The following is a 6,626-nucleotide window of genomic DNA, read 5'->3' as shown; positions in this document are numbered from 1 at the left end:
AGATTCTGAAAGTGGCATGTTTGTTGGGTATTATTCTCCCGTTAAGCTTTCTGAATTCCAGAAAAGCAGATTACCTCCATAATTCTGGGACAAACACTCTGCCGACCTCTGGAGACGCTGCCATTCTGATCAGGGGGCTTCAGGGATCTAACAATTTCTGAAATAAATTAGCAGAGAGCGGGAGGAGTATTATTTCAAACTGGCACTGACTGTGTTTGGTATCCTAGGCTCGTTGCTGGGATCATGCCCCAACAGCCCAGCAGAAGAACAGAGGTGACTCACGGTTTCCATTATGATAATAAACTGCAGATGACTATTTAAAGCACCAAGACATTTATTCAGAGTGAGGAAGGCAGACTGGACAGGGGAAAACAAACTGGACTAGGAGCTGGAAGTCTTGGTGGCTCACTGTGCGATCTTAACAGAGTCACTCAACCTGCTTTGACTCGGTTTCCTCATCTATAAAATGAGGGGGTTGTGTCTCTATGGTTTCTCTCAGAGCAAACGCTATGGTTCTTTGAAGGGCTTTCATTTCTGCAGTGAGAACCCCTTCATTCTGCAGGCGAGACGCACGCCTGCCGCCTGCTGCCTGCCTCCCTCGCCTGCCCTGTTCGCCGGCACTGCAAAGCTCTTCCTCAGCACCGTGATCCCAGACTTCAACTGGACCCCCAGTTGTTCATCTCAGAAGCCAGATTTCCTTTTCTAAGCCACGACTCTGGGAAGGTCCTTCACAGCCAGTTCCTGTTGTTGCTGAGCCAATCCCGTCCATTCTGAGTCATAATATGCACCTTTACACCAACGCAGGATGACAGCTCCACGTGGAAATGAAGCAGGCGTTGCATGAGAGACCGTCTTTGCTGTTTGTGCAAGATTTTCTATGCTTCTTTGTTAAGTTTGTTTTTTAATTACAGAAGGAACTGATTCTCTTGTACAAAATTTGAAAAACTAAGGTAAATGTAGAAAAGAGGATAAAGTCATTCTTAACCCTCCCCTCCCCATAGAGAAATTCTGTTAGTATTTTGGTGGGTTCCCCACTTACTACGCAGCTTTTTGCATTGTTGAGATCATGCTATTTATATTATATCACCCTTTTTCCCACTTAAAATTGTATAATAAGCATTTCTTCATGTCGTCATCAAAGTCATTTATAAATAATATTTTAATGGCTCCACAGTAGATTATTTTGTGGGCTTTGCCCTGAAGTTTTTAGTTTTATTCTTTTTAAAAAAAAAATTATAAGTAATGCTGAGATGAACTTTCATGTGCATATATATATATATATATATATCTGTGAATTTCAGATTATTTCCTTAAAGTTTATTCCCAGAAGTGAGTTACTAAATTCTATAGTATAAATAATTTTAAGATTCTTGATTCTGTTTTGATCTTAATTTTTCAAGCGTATTTTATGACTTACTATCACCATCATTTTCTTAAAGAATATTATATTCATTTTAATCATGAGAAAATGTCAATTTTACTAACACTTTCCCTGAAGCAACTCATGCCAAAACCTGCTCCCGGGAAACATCAGAGTCCAGATTTTTGTACTGAACTGTCAATCAACTTTGTGAACACCTGCCTGACCTCAGGCCTCTGCCAGGCATTTTCAATGTCACTGTGAAATGTGGAATTATAAAGGAAGCAGAGAGAAGGACTCTTTAAGAAAGAGAAAATGGGTGCATGCAGGGGAGGGGGGATCCTAAGCTGTATTTATCAGGGTCCCTATTCAATGTGCTGTGCTTGAAAGACATAAAAATGTAATAGGACCAGCTACTGCTTAGGACAAACTGTGTGACTTTCAGGCCGCAAAGTGCATGAGCCAGTCTCCTCTTCTATAAAACGAGAAGAGTGAACTAAGTGATTTAGAAAGTCTGTGCAGTCCAGCATCAGATGGTGCTATATTTCTTCCCAGTAGTGTGAGGATTACGAGAGAATGTCCTAAAGGTACATCAAAACAATTTTGCTTTTCAGGTTTTCTTTGAAACGGTAAGGGGTGATGTGGAATTGAATCTAGGTTAAGAGTTTGGAACCAGAACAAACCCAAGCTTTGTTAATTATTAGACACGTGTGTCCATGGGCCAATTATTTAAATTCTTTGAGCCTCAGTTTCTCCAGCTGTGAATGGGCTGATAGCAGAGCCCATCTCATGGGGCTGTTGGAGGATTAAATAGATGATGTACGTGACGGTCACACAGGAAGTCCTCAGGAGCTAGTGTGTGAGAACTTGCTAAGTCTGGTGTGCCAACATGATGCTTATTCCTAGTTCAGCAGGGGAAACTGAGGTTTGGGGAAGTTGTCCCTTGACAAAAATTACTCAGCAAGTTAGTAAGGAAACCACAAGTCACTTCTGGCTTACTCAACCCGGTTTACTCCTCCATAGCCACATAATTGAGGAAACAGTCAAATGAAGATAAAGATTTCACATGGAAGTTTATGCAAAGATACCATTGTTTTCCTAACCATGGTCCAAAGCCAACTGCCAGGATTATGTGTGTACACGCATATTTCATCCAAGCAAGATGGAAAAGTCATGATTAGACACCACTGTGCACAGGTTAAAGTCTAAACTCCTGCCTGGCATTCAAGACGTCTCGTGGCTTGGCCTCAGACTATTGAACCATGCTCACCTCTTGTCGCAGCACCTCATGGGCCCCTGGTTTCAGCTCAAATCCACAGTGCATTGTTCTTCCAGCACAGGGACTTCACTGCGGCTCTGCCACAGCTGCTGCCTCGTTCTGGAAGACATTCTCCTGTGCCACCGGGGAGCTTTCTCCTCATCCTTCAAGGCCCGGCTGAAATGCCAGTCCTTTCTGGGTGGAGGATTCACTTCTTTCCAGAAATACACATCGCTCCATCCCTGGCTGAGTTACCCAGACACCCGCGTTTGGCACCACGTTTCATAATGTGAGCAATATGAATTATCTCCAGCACATGCGGATATAAGAAGTCTCCCTCCTCTGGCAACTCCCACCCAGTCTGTAGTGGGTCAGAGCTTCCCAGAGCTGGACAAAGTTTGCTTCTGCTGCAGAAACCCAGAGAATCTGAACCTTAACACAAATGCGTGCTTATTGTTCTCAAAGGACCCTCTTGTTGTGGAGCTTACAGTCTTTTAGAGGAGATAAGACATGCAAACACAAAACTCCTAGAGTAAAACAGAAGAGATTGTGTGTTATTGAGCCTAGTGTGGAGAGTGAGAAGGAAATGTTATCTTTATTTTTTGTTCCATTTAGCAGCAAAAGCAAATAAGAAGTGGATATCTTAAATTGTCATACTACCATCATTATTTATGTATTCCCTCCACTGTTACGATGGGAATGCTTTATTTTTCATCTTTGGAACCCAAATGCCTATGTCGGGGCATATTAGTTAATATGCAAAGTAATGTGCCCGGTGCTCTGAAGACTACAGGAGACACACCTGCCTTCTCAGCTGACCTCAGACCCACCCACGACACTTAGCCTGACGGTCACTGTGTGGGGTTGCCATGGAGCATTAAGGCCCCACAGAGGTCCCTGCAGTTCTGTGGCACCTGCATTCCACACTCCTGTCCTCTGTGATCATTTTCAGCCTAAGGCCACTCCCCCTCTTTTCTGCCTGTTTCAGCTCCAACATGCTTAGACAGATCCCTCTCTGTTCCTGGAGGCTTCCAGCCACAGTAGGCTCTGTAATACACAGACTCTTCTATTTCACTCTAGTGGTTTTGTGTTTGCATGTCTTATCTAAAAGACATCTAAGATATCCTCTAAAAGGCTCTAAGCTCCTGAATAGGGGGTGTCCTCATCTTCTTTCCAGATCTTTGGAGTACTTAGTAGATTGCTAGGTACACAGCTGACAATTAATAATTCATTCATTGGTACAGACATTATTATGTTTCAGTCAATGAAACTGGGATCCTCTAATCTTGCTACTCAACAACCTGCTTTCTGAACCAGCAACAGCCTGGGCATCTTCTGGGAGCTTGGCAGAAACTCAGAATTGCAGGCCCTGCCCCAGGGCTACTGAATCAGAATCTGCATTTTAACAAATTCCCAGATGATTCATGTGCATATTAAGCTTAAGAAGCACTGCACCAAGTGACAATTTGTGATCTTTCTTCCTCCCTTGGTCCACCGTGTTGGCTTCCCCGTTCCTGGCTCTCACCACAGTTCCCTCTCTCCCCGCCGTTTGCATATCACTTTAACCAATCCTCAATCCTCTCCCTCCTCTGGTCTCTCTATGTCTGACTACGAAATGCCAACAACTCCCCTTTTCGACTCTTCTCTTGTCATTCGTTGGGCCCCCAGCACCTGCTATGTCACTGTTCGGTCACGGGGCCTCCTGTTCTGTTGAATCAAGACACTTTGCTCGTCATGCTCAACAGAAGATTGAACGCAATCTTCTGCTGAGGGGTACAGCTCTTTTGCCTTTTTTATTTGTCAGCTCATTCTTAACTGAACAGAAGTCAGGAATTCATTGGCCAACAAAAAATGTGGAGAGGCCGCGAATCTGCTCTTCGTTTACAGGTTTACCAGCCAAAAAAGAACTTGAGAACTGCGGCAGTCTTTGTTAGTTAATCCTAAACCTTTAACTCAAAGAAAGGTATGCCTCTCTTGAAGACAATCAAACATAGAAAATCATACTTAGAAGAAGAAATGCCAGGGTTTGCTTTAAACAATAATTCTTCCACTTACGAAAAAAAAAAGAGAGAGAAACTTCAAAGGGTCTTTAAACTGGTCATCTTTAAAGTGACTTTAAAATTACATTTACGAGTATTTACATCTTGATAAGAGCACCTTGAAATTCAGTGAGACTTATCCTCAGTTTGAGTTTCTGTATTTTATGGAGAGTGCAAGAAAAAGCAAGTTTGGAGCTTGAATTACAGAGAAAACTGCCTCAATTCCCCACCCCCTTTTTTGTTGCAGGAACTAAGCTGTTAAATACCGCTGCTGAAGATCAGAGTCCTTTTGGGCTCACATTTCCTACCTAAGGGTTGATTTACAGTGATAATTTTCTTTAGACATTTTAAAAAGCAATTGTTCATAAAGGAAAAGAAATATACTGGACAGAGTCTTCCTGAATGTTAGGGGCTGACAATAATTGGACCATTTGATTTCTCTCCATTTTTCTATGTTCTCCAATTGCTTCCACAGTAACTTCCTCCCACCCATCAATCAGTCTAACAATTCACATCGATATTTTATTGTTAATGGCTGACTGCTCATTTCATTAAAAATGTAAGTGCATTAGCTCCATGTGAAATGGTTCCATTGAGAAGAGTGTGTTTAAATATTCATAACATAAAAATTAATAAATCTGAGCACAAGGTTTGCATTTTAAAAAGTCAGGCTACTGTCAGATGTATTTGGTCCTAGATGAGACTAAATTAAAAACCTTGAGCATCAAGTTTTTATTGTATCTTCATTGCAACAAAACAATGCAACAGAAATGCTACGAGGACAGTTTTACTCTTCAGTAACTCACTGCCTTCCCGGATTCGTCCAGTCACAACTCGCTTCCCTCTCTCCCTTCAAGTGCCCTCCAACCCCACCATCTGGAGTCTGACCACTGAATCAGCCTGTCTCATAGCACAGAAGTTAGATGCTGGGTGTGAGTAATATCTCCTTTTTATTCAGTCCCCCTCCTTCCCTCTTCCCACCAGAATACTCCAGTGAATCATCGTGGTATATAGCAAGAGCTCCAGGAAAAACCACTCCTAATGGGCTTCCTCCCAGTAAGAGGAAGGTCATGCACTTCACAGTGGGTAAAAGCTTTTGTTGGATGTGTGTTTATGAGCATCTATAGCCTTAGAATCAACAAAGTTGACAAATCTAAAGATTGGGTTAGGAGATGAAGAAATCCAACCAACGCCGACTATCTCTGGGAAGCTACCAAAGGCTTGAGAATACCACTCAGAAGTAGGGACACTGAGGCAGGCAAGCCCTGCCCTCCTCTAAGAACCCCCACCAACCTGGCATGCGATTACTATTTTCTCATATTCAGCCTCAAATTACTACTGTTAGCAAAGCTCGTCAAGATTAGACAGAAAATTCTTCTGCTACAAATATAGGGATAGGTCGCCTAGACGAAGGGGACTCAGGGGATGACATTTTGCAGCCCCCAACAGTCCCACCCCCACTACGATAGATGATTTATATGAACCGGATGATTGGGAAGAATGTAGAATTTGGAGTCAAGAGACAGAAGTTCTAACCCTTAGCTATCAAATCTCTAAGTTCTAAAGTAATGTATAAGAAGAGTAAGTCTCTGCAAGAGAAAGCCCAGGGCTGGACTGGCAAATAGGTGACACAAAAGTGACCCCACTCTGCCCCTATGGGGGCCACACCCTCCACTTGGAGCCCACACGGAGCCTCAGAATCCTTCTCTACCCACTCCTTTGGACAGCCCCCACATCATGATCATGAGTTGAAACCTAGTCATCATCCCCAAAGGGGAATTAACAGAAGAGAAATCATTCATTTTCACTTGCTTAAGGCAGGGCAGAGCAAATTTAAATAACTTTCTGGTGCTGGCACTGGTGCTCTAAGAGGCGTCAGACTTTGGAGGTCACGCCCCAGGCTTAAGGGTGAAAGAGGCCATCAGGACAACAAAGACAAGATCCCCAAGTTTGTTTGAAATGGTCCTGA

General features: G+C 43.0%; 1 long non-coding RNA gene across 1 annotated transcript; it reads left to right on the top strand.

Moving 5' to 3' along the window:
• The first annotated feature begins 356 nt into the window (after nucleotides 1-356).
• Nucleotides 357-5,322, top strand: LOC134362089 (uncharacterized). The gene is made up of 2 exons (XR_010021519.1): nucleotides 357-950; nucleotides 2,384-5,322. It is a non-coding gene; the product is annotated as an uncharacterized LOC134362089 (long non-coding RNA).
• The last annotated feature ends 1,304 nt before the right edge of the window (nucleotides 5,323-6,626 follow it).

Source organism: Cynocephalus volans, chromosome 13, assembly GCF_027409185.1.
Source record: "Cynocephalus volans isolate mCynVol1 chromosome 13, mCynVol1.pri, whole genome shotgun sequence".
NCBI lineage: Eukaryota > Metazoa > Chordata > Mammalia > Dermoptera > Cynocephalidae > Cynocephalus > Cynocephalus volans.
Note: the sequence above shows the minus strand (reverse complement) of the source record. Positions and strands in the feature narration are given on the sequence as shown.